Here is a 15,538-nt window from a genome sequence, read left to right on the forward strand (position 1 = left end):
ACCTAAGGAAATCACACTTTGATGGCAAGTCTATAAACGAATTTCTGGTGAAGTCTCCTGTGCTAAATTTAGAAGACATTGAATGGAGAAACCTTGTTATGCACTGGTCTCTTTCTGAGGATGAGGTACGGTCTATGATATCGCATGACAATTTGAACTTCTACTTTTCCGCATGTGCCTTACGGATCTTTTTTGCAGGAAATCTGCTCGAAAAAGAATTCCGGTTTGAAAAGAATGATAGGATATCGCAAATATGCTGCCCGCTGCTTTGCTCTTGTTAGTACCTGTTGTCCTGTATCACTGTACTTGCATACATACCTGGTTCATTATGTGACAACAGTATGCATGATTAGCTTGCTTATCAATTGTTCGCTCCAAATTATCTGATCTGTATGAATGGTTACATTAGTGTAGAATATATCCAATGCCAATGAAATTTTTTAGCTCTGCATTGTTCTTGTAAGTACCCGTTGTCCTTTATCAGTGTACTTATATTGACAGGTAGTTGTTCGTGTACCATCACTCTGCAGCTTATTTTCCTTTGCCCTCCATTTTCTACACATAAGATCTATATTTACTCTTACCATAAGGTTGGATAACACCGATGGTACTGAAGAAGTTTAGCTCTGCATTGCTCTTGGCTGTACCTTCTGCCTGTATCATTGTACTTACATTTATAGCTACTTTGTTATGTAGCATCACTCTTCATCTTGTCTTAAATATTCTCCATTTTTTCTTATATTGTCACATCTGTATTTACTCTTAACAAAATGTAGAATAAAGGCAATGCTTATGAATAAGATTTTGTGGTAAACTTCTTGAATTGCCACCCCCCCCCATCAGCATGGACAACGGCTTTATAGAGCCTACCTTCACTAATAATGTAAGTTTGTCCTTCTCAAGCCGTCAAACTTTGTTGTGTATATTTGGTTAGGCATGACTGCAACAGCTGTTAATTTTTGGTGTTTGCATCAAATTGCATGTTTAAAGTTTATTATGTACTCCAGTTCATACACAAAAGTTTGTTCAGTTGTACAACCAAGTTCCTTCTTCATACCATGTAAATCAAACTATACAGAGCAAGTGATCTTATTTTTCCAATCTGAAATGGGATAAATTGATAGCACACTAACCATTGATACTTATGAGTTCTTGATCTGTAATCTAGTGGTGTCGTGAAGCTGCCAACTCCTTCACAATGTCATTTCCTGCCATGTCTTGACCTGAACAATACCATATTGTGTTAATGCTATTTTAAACTGTGTCACTTTATTCGTCAGTAAGAAATGTGATGAATTGTTAGCACTTATACTTATCTGTGCAAAACCTGTCATCTGTCTGCTTGTTTATCTTTCAGAGTGAGGAGGATAGAAGTGTCAAACAAGTGCAGTCTCACCAGCTTGCTCAGCTGCTTGTGCTGCAGCTCCCGAGCAGGGCTAACCTTTCTTGAACTCTATTGAAGTGCTGTCGGTTTTGTATATTATGTTGTCGGCATGTTTAGTTGCACTGGTGGCGATCTTTGATGCCCAGTGTATGTAATCTGATGTCTGCTTGTGCTTTATTATCATAGTGGCAAACTTTGATGCCCAGTGGATGTAATATGTCGTAATTTCTTTATTGTATAGTCTAGGTTTTTTTCTTATTCACGATGCTGCAGTTATTTTACTGTATATATATATATATATATATCCTGTCTTCGCAGTAAACCGGCCAAACCGTAAAATTACGGTACATAATCGGGCCGTCATGCAAATCACCATGTATGATCCGCATCATGGGCCCCGTCATCTTGGTCCGTTAACAGGCCTAAATGTAAACTGGCCCACTAGTAGATTCGGGCCTTTAATAGGCCGAGTAAACCGCCGGCCCTATTTTTCCAAGAAAACTCAATGGGCCTTTAGGAGGCTGAAAAGTAGGTTGGGCCTGAAACGTGCCGAACAGCTCACGGGCCGGCAGCAGGCCGAAATAGACCCCGGCCCATGAATGTGCCAATCAAATCATGGGCTTATAACAGGCCAAAATTGTCTCGGTCCTTATTTGGCCCAATCAGATTATCGGCTGCGAGCAGGCCGGATGCAAACCGGGTCGTAGTTAGGCCCAACTATATGACGAGCTTTTAACAGGCCGAAATTAATATAGGGCTGAAATGTTAAACAGGCCCTTAACAGGCCGAAAATAATATCAGGCCGAATTACTAGGCCCGGAACGTGGCAGGCCATTAATGGACCAGATCAAATATGAGCCGGCATTTGGCCCAAAACATGGCAGCCAGTTAATGGGCCGGCCTACTAGGGTCCTCAAAATCTTATGGGCCTATAGCTGGGCCGGCCCATTAATGTCGGTGAAATTTCGTGGGCCTTTCGCTGGGCCAGCCCATTATGGTCCACAAAATTCTTGTGGGCCTTCACCTGGGCCGGCCCATTATGGCCCGCAAAAATCTTGTGGGCCTTTACCTGGGCCGGCCCATTATGGCCCGCAAAATCTTGTGGGCCTTTAGCTAGGCCGGCCCATTATGGCCCGCAAAATCTTGTGGGCCTTTAGTTGGGCCGGCCCATTTAAAATTTATGGGCCACTTTTGGGCCGGTCCACGTGTTAACATATCATAGGCGCATTTCGCCCATTGGATGAGTGACACCTGTGCCATCACGGAGCTGACACGTGTTCCTACAGCCAATGATGATTTTACACATGGAAAATCCCCATTGGTCCGGGCTGTTAACGGGTTATCGGATCCAAAACCGGACCCGATAGCTTAACGGCGTTCCGTTACGGTGGATGCCACGTGTCGGTCACCCTTGAAGAAAGCACTTCTGTGACGCGCGATTTATCATCATGGAAGTGGACACTTCCGTGATGATAATTTTGGTAATGTCATGGAACACTTCTACGACAGCACAGGTATGACTATCTTGATTCTGTCATAAATTTGTCATGGATGTACATGCATGACAGAAAACATGACCTACTATGACAAACACGTATCATCACGGAAGTGTATTTTTTTTGTAGTGCTAGGGACTCCAAACCTTGGGAAAATAACTTCCTTAAGCATTTTAATAGAGGTGTTGTGATCACCACTACTAGTTGGAATAGCTTCTACCCACTTAGTAACATAATCAACAGCAACCAAAATATGAGTATACCCATTAGAGGAAGGAAAAGGTCCCATATAATCAAAATCCCAAACATCAAATGGTTCAACAACAAGTGAATAATTCATAGGCATTTCTTGACGCTTGACATTCATCACAAGATAAAACAAACTTACGGGCATCCTTCAAGAGATTAGGCCAATAAAATCCACATTGCAATACCTTGTGGGCTGTTCTGTCTCCCACATGATGCCCTCCATAAGCTTTGGAGTGACATTTCCGTAGGATTTCTCCCTGTTCATGCTCAAGTACACAACGTCTAATAATACCATCTACTCCTTCTTTATAAAGATGTGGTTCATCCCAAAAGTAATGTCTTAAATCATAGAATATTTTTTTCTTTTGTTGGTATGTGAAGCTAGGTGGTAAATATTTAGCAACAATGTAATTAGCATAGTCAACATACCAAGGAGTGTTATGAGATACATTTATTGTAGCTAATTGCTCATCGGGAAAATTATCATTAATGGGTTGGGTCATCAAGAATATTTTCTAGCCTAGACAAGTTATCAGCTATGGGGTTCTCAGCTCCCTTTCTATCAGTGATATGTAAGTCAAATTCTTGTAGCAAGAGAACCCACCTAATGAGTATAGGTTTAGCATCTTTCTTTTCCATAAGATATTTTATAGCAGCATGATCGGTGTGAACAATCACTTTAGAAACAACAATGTAAGATCTGAATTTATCACAAGCAAACACTAGAGTTTTGCTAGCTTAATGAATAACATTTAATTTATTATCAACTCTTTGTCCTAGAACAACACCAACAGCATAATCACTAGCATCACACATAATTTCAAAAGGCAAGTTCCAATCAGGTGGTTGAACAATAGGTACGGAAATTAAGACTTTCTTAAGTGTTTCAAAGGCTTCTACACAAACATCAAAAAATAAATGGAACATCCTCTTGTAAAGGATTTGTAAGAGGCCTAGAAATTTTAGAGAAGTCTTTAATAAATCTCCTATAGAAAACCAGCATGACCGAGGAAACTACGAATACCTTTGATATCTTTAGGACATGGAATTTTCTCAATAGCATCAACTTTAGCTTTGTCCACCTCAATTCCTCGTTCAGAAATTTTATGTCCCAAGACAATACCTTTGTTAACCATAAGGTGGCACTTCTCCCAATTCAAGACAAGATTAGTTTGCTCCCATCTCTGCAAAACTCGATCAAGGTTGCTTAAGCAATCATCAAAAGAAGTTTCGTAAATAGAAAAATCATCCATGAAAACCTCAACAATCTTTTTAGAAAAGTCAGAGAATATAGCAGTCATACATCTTTGAAAGGTAGCAGGTGCATTACATAAACCAAAAGGCATACGTCTATAAGCATAAGGTCCAAAAGGACAAGTAAAGGTGGTTTTCTCTTGATCAGGTTGCGAAACAGGTATTTGAGAAAACTAGAATATCCATCGAGAAAGCAAAAGTGTGTGTGCTTAGATAGCCTTTCTAGCATTTGATCAATAAAAGGTAGAGGGTAATGATCTTTTCTAGTAGCTTTATTTAATTTTCTAAAATCAATTACCATTTTATAACCAGTGACAACTCTTTGTGGAATAAGTTCATTTTTATCATTAGGAACAACAGTAATACCTCCCTTCTTAGGGAAACAATGAACGGGACTTACCCATCTACTATCAGCTATGGGATAGATTATACCTGCTTCCAGAAGCTTTAATATTTCAGTTCTTACCACTTCTTTCATTTTAGGATTTAAACGTCTTTGGTGATCAACAACAGGTTTAGCATTAGGTTCCATATTAATCTTATGTTGACACAGAGTGGGACTAATGCCCTTAAGATCATAATCAAGAGTATATCCAATGGCAGCTCGGTGCTTCTTCAGAACCTTCAATAATCTTTCTTCTTCATGTTCTGAAAGGTTAGCACTAATAATAATAGGATATATCTTTTTCTCATCAAGATAAGCATATTTCAAAGTGTCTGGATATTGTTTTAATTCAAACACAGGATCACCTTTAGGTGGAGGAGGATCTCCTAAAGTTTCAATAGGCAAATTGTGTTTAAGCAGAGGTCGTTGTTCAAAGAAAATTTTATCTATCTCATTTCTTTCATGCGTATGCATTTCATTTTAATGGTCTAGCAATATTGTTCTAGTGGATCAGTAGGAGGCACGACAATAGAAGCAAGACCAATTATTTCATCCTTACTAGGTAATTCTTTCTTATGATTCTTTCTACTAAAATTAGAAAAATTAAACTCATGAGACTCATCACCAAAACTAACACCGACGGTTTGTTTCTCACAATCTATTTTAGCATTAACGGTGTTTAGGAAAGGTCTACCGAAGATAATGGGACAAAAATCATCTTGTGGGGAACCAAGAACAAGAAATTTAATAGGATATTTTATTTTCCCGCAAAAGATTTCCACATCTTGAACAATCCCAAGTGGTGTGATGGTGCCTCTATTAGCAAGTCTAATAGTAACGTCTATGTCTTCTATTTCAGCGGGTGCTATATCATTCATAATTTCTTGATATAGGGTAAAAGGAATAGCACTCACGCTAGCACATATGTCACACTGGTACAGCGAGGTGCTATACAAACGGTTTTTAACCCCTTTCCACGGCGGCATTTGGAACCGTCGCCAAGTGAGTGTGGGCGATAGGGGGGTCCTTCCCACACGACCCAGAAACCATCGGGGATAGGGAGCCAAGATGCATATACAGTACTCCTACTCGTTTGTGCTCGCATTGCCATCGCAGTCGGTATTCTGTGGTGCTACGTTTCTGATGCGTGGCCCATCACGAATAGTTCACGATTGTAGAAGTAGACAATCACACACATTTACTTTTCCTCGACTGTGTGCGATTTGATGTAAGAGCGCACACAGTTGTCGCTATAAAACTGTATGCGAATCTTGAATACATCCCACATGAATCATCTGTCGTACCTGCGTCGGATGATCGACCTATCGCATGCGTTCTTCTATGACCAAACATTTGTGATGCGCACAACATCACAAACAGTCCATGGTTTCGAAGCGTGTGTGATAAGGTGACTATCACAAACATTTAATAAGAAAGAACTGTGTGCGATGCTGTTGTTAATCGCACACGTTTTTTCTTGGCTGATCGTGTGTGCAGTGGATATTGATCGCACACGTAGTGGATCCTAGAAACATGTCTGATCTCCACGTCTATCACAGATGTTTCACTTTCGCAAACCATGTGCAGTGTAATCCCTAATTTAAAAATCACATGTTTTGAATTTGAAAGTAGGAAATCACTTATTTCATATCCAACCATGTTTATTACAAATATAGGTTCAACAATGAATGCATAATTCGACGCACAGGTACATATACTGAAGAACTTAGAAGCACCAAGTAAAGAATGATGAACCACAGTTGTACTAAAGAGTGTAAAGAGAGAGGTGTAAGACATTCTGGTTGCTGGAGAAGGTGAAGCGGAATTCCCATATTGTGCCCTCCTCCATGCGTAATGCACGCACGACTCTAGGCCAACCCCTTGTGATGGTTGCCCGTCCATCCTTCACTGTCTTCATTATGACTTCTCGATGCTCATTGTAGTCTGGATGAAATACTTTAACATTCATTGTGTGTCCACCAATCATGTACTTTGCGAGGTAATCTTGAGTGAACTGCTTCGGGAACCACTGCAAACGAAAAAGATTCAGACATTGTTGTCTAACAACTCATTATGGGCAGTAAAGAGAGAAGGCTGCAGAGTTTGTAGTTACCATCCTACAGCTCACTGTTGTTTTGGATAGAGCATAAACAAATAATTTGCTTGCCACCATTCGTATCTTTTTGCTAATAATCCTTATCAGTTTCCTCACTTGATGCTTGTTCATGAATATCTCATTGCCCCATACGCAAAAAGGGTCAATGTGTGGATCCTTGCCAAGGGCATATGTACCTACAAGCAACAAGTCAATATTAGAAGCTAACAAGTGTCCAGGCCTGGATCTATATGCACTACATTATGGAACGACGGGGGGAGTACAAGCCGAGGGATGAAACTAACCTCGGCAGAAAATGGTGGCCACTCCCATTGTTGTCCTACATAATTAGTGGAAAGGTATGATAAGTACAGCAACCTTAACATCAAACAAATATAGCAAAGGTAAGCAACATCATCTCCAAATGATAGCTTGAATGTGTTGGTTTTAGCATGCTGTTAAAGCAGATATAAAATGGAAGGCAATGCTACCGACAACAGGCTTAACAGCCATCAAATATTGCAATTCAAACTGGTATTGTTCAAAATTAATAGAACGTAGGTAATGCTTAAACATCACACTGGATAAATGTGTAAAACTGAAATAAAGGGCATGTGTTAACTACACCAGGCATAACTGGAACCAAATATAGTCGTTCAAACTGGCATTGATGCAGTCGAGTGGCACAGTTCCGACTTGCACATAATGAACATCACATTGTGAATGACTGAAATAAACAAGGCATAAATGATCGGTATAAGAACCAAATATAGCCATTGAAAATTGGACAGAGTCTCACTGCAACCAACCTAACAAGCAAATACAGATAAATAGGGCATATGCTTGAAATTGGACAAATGCGCACTGCAACCAACCTAACAAGCAAATGCAGATAAACAAGGCATCTTCTTGAAAGCTGGACAAATGCTCACTGCAACCAACCTAACAACCAAATACAGATAAACAAGGCATCTTCTTGATAACTGGACAAATGCTCACTGCAACCAACCTAAGAACCAAATACATATAAACAAGGCATCTGCTCGATAACTGAAAAAATGCTCACTGCAACCAACCTAACAACCAAATACAGATAAACAAGGCATCTACTCACTATAAACAACCAAATATAACCATCTGTGAAACTGAAGTGGACAATTCATACTTAAACATCACATAGCCCTATTGAACAATACATTTTTGCATAACTGAAATAATTAACACGGCACAGTTAAAGAACCGCACGGCAAATGCTACTACAACAAAGGGTTCGGATTTGCAAGCTAGAAAAGGTAAGATTTCCTAATAGGATGTTGCCTCACATGTCATGGACGAGAACCTTCCAGTTGGAAGAGCACAGACCCATGGTGCGCTCTCTGATGTCACAGATGGGATGTTTCACCTTGGAAGAACCTTTGTGGGTGCCCTCCTCGTGGTCGATGAGATCTGACTTGGCAATTGAGGATCCCAAGCCGCCGCCGTAGAACGTGTCCTTCAGAAATGACAAAATGGGCTCGGTGGTGTATAAAGCTCGCAAATCCTTGACCGCTTGGCGGAGGAGATCAGCGGCAGGGCCGTCGAAGAGATCAACGGCGGTTGAACCAGAGGGGTTGGGGATGGACCACTTAACCTGTGACATGGCCCGCGTGAAGCCGTCGCTGTGGACGAGCTTGATGTCGTAGCCAGCTTTCCCGAGATACAGTAATACGCTAGCCCGCTGACATGAAGCCTTCGGCATGGCAACGTAGTCAACGTCTTCGCCGGCTTCCGCGGCGACGTGTTGCTCCGGGATCGACAGGTCGGGGCAAACGGCAGCCACCTCGCCAACATCCGCCGGAGAGGCCATGATAAACCTCTTATTGGCCGAACGCTCGTCGGGCTCCATGGGATACGTGGTTGAGCTTAGGCTGCGACATTCTGGAGCAGGGGATGTGGATCTGGTGGGAAGGGACACCGCAGGCCTCATTAAAAACTTAGGGGAGTGGGGCGACGGTATGAGAATCATTGGGTAACCTGAACTTTATTATCTAAGCTAGGAGGAACGGGCAGACCGGCAGGGGTTGGCGGCGGCGCCGGCGGCGGCCGCGAGCTAGGGTTTGAGGGGGGAGGGGGTGGTGTTTGAGGATACGCCACGGCTACTGAAAATTTTAGTAATGGTGGGTGGAGATGGTGGTCGACAAGGCAGGGCGACGGTTCAAATGCCTCGGCTACTGCAATTTTACTATAAGGTCGGTGCTAGAGAAGTATGGGCGATGGTTGAAGTACGACGGCTACTAAAATTTGGGTAAAGGAATTGAAGCGGGGCAGGAGTGCCCAAGATCGCGCACGGTCTAATAAGAATATGCGTGTATGATAATAATGAAAAGTGGCGGAACCGCCGATTTTTGCAATGCTCAAGGCGGGTAGTTTGTTTTTATATTTCTAGCTAGCTGGTCTATCGCACACGGTTCATCCTAATTAAATAAACTACCCGCCTTTAGCTTGCGCATGTGGTGATTTTACAGCGCACTTGCATTGCACACGGTTAAGCCAGTACCTCCACCCTTTGCTCGCGCTTGCGCAATCATGGTGATTTACAACGCACTTGCATCGCACACGGTTGAGCCAGTACCTCTACCTTTGCTCGTGCTTGCGCGGTCGTGGTAATTCACAGCGCATTGCATCGCACACGGTTTAAGACATTATACCCATGTCCATTGAGCGTCATCAGAGTCTTTCCAGCAAAAAAAACGTTAGAGAGGGTCAGAAGACAGCCACACCAGCATGTGGCCCAAATATATATGAGTGAAAAGGATGGTCTGTGATGTTCAAAATTCCAATGCACAACTTTGACCACGCGGGCCCGCAGTTGGGCGCGTCGTCGAAGATCGATGAGAGGGGACAGAAGTCAAGAACAACCTGGAAGTGGCCAAATATATGTAGGAATATTGGGTGTGATGTTTAAAACTTTAAATACACAATGCACAACTTTGGTGGCACCTGCCTCGCAAACCCAAAAGCACCCTTGGATATATCTATAATGACATAATGTCATAGCTAGGTAGGGTGCTTGACCCACCACCTCCCACTTCGTGTTAGCGGGGCGGATGCACGTAATGATACTTTTTTCATACATGCATGTCGACATGACCTACCATAAGACGGAATCTATCGTTTGGTCAAATGACAACTGTTGTTGTCAGTAAACCGCTTGCGCCAATAGATTGAACCATCATAAAAATCGCACGAGAGGGACCACAAAACCAGCACCTCTTGCATGCGACCCAAAATGATGTACGTTGGAAGGGGTGACGTGTGTTTTCAATATAGAATAATGTACAATTTAGATGTGGTGCCTACCTCTCGATACAGACAACAACCATGAAGGCCAGGTAGTTATATGAAATATGGCCGCGTTTATATGAAATCCAGTCGTGTTTGGTCGAATTTCATTCGGTTAGTTTGAGTTGTTGTCAAAATGTATGCGGTAACGGTTGGATGGCGTCCTTCTGCATCCGTGTTCGTGGACTGATTCCCCCCTGTCCACAGACGGATGCGGGAGGAAATTTGCGAGTTGTCGTTGAAGATGCCCTAATGTCGTAAGTCACTACACTGACGGGTGCAGATGATGGCGGAGTAGTACTATCAGGCCCTTGCCCGTCGGTGATGGTTCAGCTGACGACAGATTAGTGATGGGCCGAACCTGTCGAACAGTGTATGTACGGCTCCCTAGTATACAGCAGCCAGTTAACATAGTGTACAACAGACAATGAGATGAAACATTATTACATGGTAATACTTTTTGAACCGTGGATATAGAGATTACGGCATCTCCAACGCAGACCCGCATACCACCCGCATCCATCTAGACTGCGCTGTCCGGAACGCGGGCCTGTATCAGTCCGCGGAGCGGTCTGGACGCGATTTCTCCCGCAAATCGGAGACATACATGGAGGGGCTTTGCGGGAGTCCGGACTGATCCCACGCCCGATTCTGACCACCCTGGCCCATCAAAAACCCTCACGCGCCCCTCCCACACGCTTTCCTTCCGACGCACGCGCTGCTTACCACGTCGTATTGATGCCGGCCCAGGGCACGCGGAGGCTGACATTGATGCCACAATGTGACCGGAGGAAGGGAGGGCGACGCTGACCGACGTGACTTCCCTGCAGCCGCCGCTTCAATGCGGACGCTGGTTCCCGAGGGACGAACTCTGGCCACTGCGTCGCATTGAAGCGGCTGGCCGGCCCTTTGCATGGCCTCGTCGTGGCTATATAAGCCACGCTCTGGTGTCATCCGCATAGCATCATCCTCCTCCTCCTCCTCCTCCCCTCTCCCCACCCATCTCCCTCCACATCTCCGGTGATGGGCAAGTCCTCGGTGTCGGCGCTAGCAGGTGGTTTTGAGGCAGGATCTGGCGGGTCGTGGCGACGCCGCCCTCAAACTCCGGGGCCGTCATCCTCAACTGTAGGCGGCTCCTCAACGAAGGCTAAGATCATCATCTCCTCCGGCGGCGAGGAGGACCAGCAGCCGCCTCCCCAGCAGTCCGTGCCTGCGGTGCCGGACCAGGTCTACGCCGCCACCGACGCGGAGCTCGAGGAGCAAATTGAGCTGATGCTCCCTCGCTTCGTCGTCCACATCAACGGCCCGACTCCGCCACCGGGGATGCTCCTCCCCGTGAAGCCGGAGCCGGCATCCCCTCCACGCTCTCTGTTGTCGCCGTCGCGCACCCGCGGCGTCCAAATCGGACACCGCGTCGAGGAGCGGGCCTCGCTGCCGCCCTGACGCGTCGTCAAAGATGAGCGGCGCTCGGCGCAGCCCCGACGCGTCATCAAGGATGAGCGCCGCGCGTCGCCGCTTGTGCCAAAGGCGCGCGGTCGCATTGTGCACTACCTCGGCAGCGGCGGCTCCTCGTCGTCGTCCGCGAGTGCCATGACGGCACAGGAGCACAGCACCCGGTAGCGGCGCCGGCGGGACAACCACAACGCCACGCGCCGGTCCAAGTTCGCGGACTCGGACGTTCCGTCGCCACACATCGCAGGGGACCCGGACTTGGCCTACGCCTGAGCCCTGGACCGCTCCATGACGACGTCGGAGACGGCCAAGCGCCATCTCCACCGCCTCGACGGGGTGATGGCCAGGTACGACGAGGAATTGTCCGTCGCCAAGATCGCCGCCGCTAACGATGCCTCCTCCAACGACCACCGCCCTCTCCCCGGCCCATGTCCCCGGTGGCCACGACTGCACTGCACATGGCGTAGGAGGAAGCGGAGAGGATCATCCACGAGCGTTAGGCGGACATCGAGAAACCCTGCCGCGACGCCGCCACCTTCCGCTTCCCCAAGCCCGAGGACGACGACTCCGACGCCGGGTCAGGCCACGATGACGGAGGAGGGCATGGCCTATGAGGTCACTGTGAAGTATAGCATAGTTTAGGGTTTTATTTTTAGGTTTTTAGTTGACCGGACGAAATATCGTCCAGTTTTATGTACAGATTATCCTAGTTCCAATGAAATCCGCCGGTTATATCAAAATTCGCCCGGTTTGATCAAGTTTCGTTCGGTTGGTTTGAGTTGTTGTGAAGATGTATGCGGCTACGGTTAGATGGCTGCCTCCCGCATCCCTATTCATGAACTGGTCCCCCTGTCCGCGGACGGATGCGGGAGAAAATTTACAGATTCCGTTGGAGATGCCCTTATAGGCTTTGCTTGATTGGCTACAAAATTTTGTGAGGCCAATCCGCCTATATGCTTATCACACTAGCTCCAAGTTCTAAGAATTCCCTTGAGATGGAAGGGTAGATGCAAGTCCCTAACACATTAGCCTTTCGCAATTAAGGTAAAAGTGAACGAGCAAATCAAAAAAAGTGCACGACTTAAGCTGTTACTTGCTACTCTATGTACACTGTTCATCATGTCCCTCGGTGCCCGGCTCTGGTCTGCCACAAAAACATCGAATCGGGAGCCGTGTAGGTCATCCCTCTTTAAAAATCTGCTCTCACTAGATAGCTCCAAATTGAGCTAGTGCTGTCAATCTGTGTCTGTCATATCTCAATTCCATCATCTCTTCGTTCTCTTGTGCTGCAGTGTTCTTGTGCTGCATACATGTTCTTGTGCTGCATACATGTCTGATGCCTGCCAAATCCCACGGCTGGCACAGAGACTGACAATTGTTGCTGCCAAATCCGTCCTCAACCCTTTATTCATGCACTCCCTCTGTTTATTTTTATAAGTTGTTTCAAACAACTGAGAATAAGCTATTTTGCACCCTGTCTGAAATGTTTTCAAGGCCTTATAAAAATGAATAAAAATAAAAAAATCGCAAAAAATAAGAATAAAATAATTAACCTAGACAAATGCTAAATATAAATACTTCTACAAAAAATAGTAAACATAAATAAATATGTATTCACATGCAAACGAATGTATATGACAAGTGTAGAAAGCTCGAGCGAGCTTTACTGAAACTGCTCATTGCTTACCAATGTTGTTTTAAGCCAGTGCCTGTGTTTTTTGGGTCAAAGTGCTTGCCTTGGTCTCTCCCCCATGCATGGTCCAAAAGCCTCACAAAAGACAGTATTCATGATTAGAGCCAAAATAATTAAAATGCCACCCGAATGCAGTAAAAGAAGTGCCTGGAGGGGAAAAAGAGATGGGAGGAAAAGCATCAAAAAAGGAAGGGGAAAAAGGTGAAATAAAGTAGTAAAGAACTCGGCGACACATAACAATTAGTGACAAGTTTGAGCAGGGGTGCATCAACAGTCCGTTTCTTTTAAGAATCAGCTCACCGGTGGCAGGTTTATTCGGGGGAGGACAAAAAAAAGTGCGATCCCTTTTAATCATTTCCTTGGCGATGAGCCAAAGGCTTTATTGATCGAGCTTGATTTATCCATCTTTTCTGAAAGCAAAGGCATTGCCACCAAAAGCACTTCCATGGAATTTTCCCGTCAAACACTCAAAGGCAGTTGGCATCGAACTAATCTAAGCATCCGTGCATCTTTTTTGCTTGATTTAGGCAAAACCTTTCTGAAGAGTTCTATGTTTTAGATTATTCCTTTTTTCCCTCACTGAGCAATTAAGTAAGCGTGCGACACATAGTTCAATGAATATTATTCCATGAAACAAAAGGCTAATCAGAAACCATCGCAATAGGGGTTACCATAATAACCTTTATAAGTATATGCAAAAATGTTGATTAAATCTAAGGTGCCGTATACTCCTATACGAGTCAACATATCCATCCATGCAAAATGGAAAATTGCATCTCATCTGATTGAAAATAGGAGGTAGTTTGTTCCTAGAGAACAAAAAACTCATGTCATTTGAATTTGGCAACTTTTATGTGAGTGCGTACAAGGACGTCTCAGAAGTGCTAAGGAAGGGGGGTGGGGAGGTTCATGAGATCTCCTGTTCCACTCGTTAAACATGGAATAGTCGAGCAATCGCTCAAGTGTTTCTAAATGGACCAGCCATGGACCCGGCGTATGGCTGCAGCGCAAGATGCAGCGACGTGGCGCTGAAGCGGGGCGTGACGGCGGCGCGGGCGGGCGGCCAGGCTGTGGCGGCTGCACAGTGGGTAGCAGGGATGGCGCCGGGTTGGGGTTGGCTCCGCGGCGGCGGCGTGGGCATGGATCTAGCGCGGATCTGGTCCTGCGGGCGTGGCCTCGGCCTCCCTGGTCGGCCGGCGGTGAGGCGCCCGACGGCCTCTTCTGGTTGCTTCGGCGGCATCCTCTAGTGGCTCCTAGAGAAGATCTGGTTGTGGGTAGGGTCTCAGTGGGGCTTTTCTCCTTCCTGTGATCTGGCGGCGGCGGTCTGGATCGTCCAGTCACCGTCGGTGATGGCTGCAGCCCGTGCACGAGAGATTGAGGTTCTTCGAACGGATCCGAGTGAAAACTTGCTTTCGGCCACTGCCAACACTGGCGGTGGCGGCGCTGTCTGCGTCGTTCCCTTCTTGAAGGCATCGCCGTGAAAAAGTTCAAGGCCACTCTCTGCTACCTCCGAGGGAAACCCTAGATCAGTAGGTCGGATGAAGGTGGCGCTATGGTGTCGTTTCCTCCTTGGGGGCGTCATTCTTGGAGGTACACACGACTCGAGGGATCTGAAGACAGCTTCTTTGGTTGAGCGGTGCTTCATCTTACACATTGATGGCGGCGGATCTCGACGGCGTGGCGTTGTGGAGACTCGGCGTCCGATGCGCGGAGATGGACTCGCACGGGAGGAGGATCCCTACAAAAAAAAGACACATCCGTGACATTTTGGGCCGAACGAAAAAAATTTATGTCATACATATGACACTTCTATGACGATAATTATGACAAAACCCGGTATCATCATAGATGTGGTGGGCTCCTACTTCTATGACAAAAAATCATGACGGAAAATGGGCTTCGTCCTGGGCGGGCCGGAGACGCAGCTGCATGACATTCTTTGGGCCGTCCATGACGGAAAAAACCGTGGTAGAAGCGAGGGGGAGGAAAATTTCGGGGAGTTCCCGGTTACGGTGGGAGGTCGGGGACCGAGCGATGCGCGTTTCTCTCGTACACGTACGCGCGTGTGTGCGAGGCGTTGGCTCTAACTGAACCCGAGCGAGGCGTTGGGCTCTAACTGAACCCGAGCGATTGCACTGCAGGCTACGCGTTACTGAACCCGAGCGATCGATCGATGGCTGTTAACTGAACCCGATCGAGCGATTCCTTC

This window comes from Triticum aestivum, chromosome 4D, assembly GCF_018294505.1.
Source record: "Triticum aestivum cultivar Chinese Spring chromosome 4D, IWGSC CS RefSeq v2.1, whole genome shotgun sequence".
NCBI classification, from domain to species: Eukaryota; Viridiplantae; Streptophyta; class Magnoliopsida; order Poales; family Poaceae; genus Triticum; species Triticum aestivum.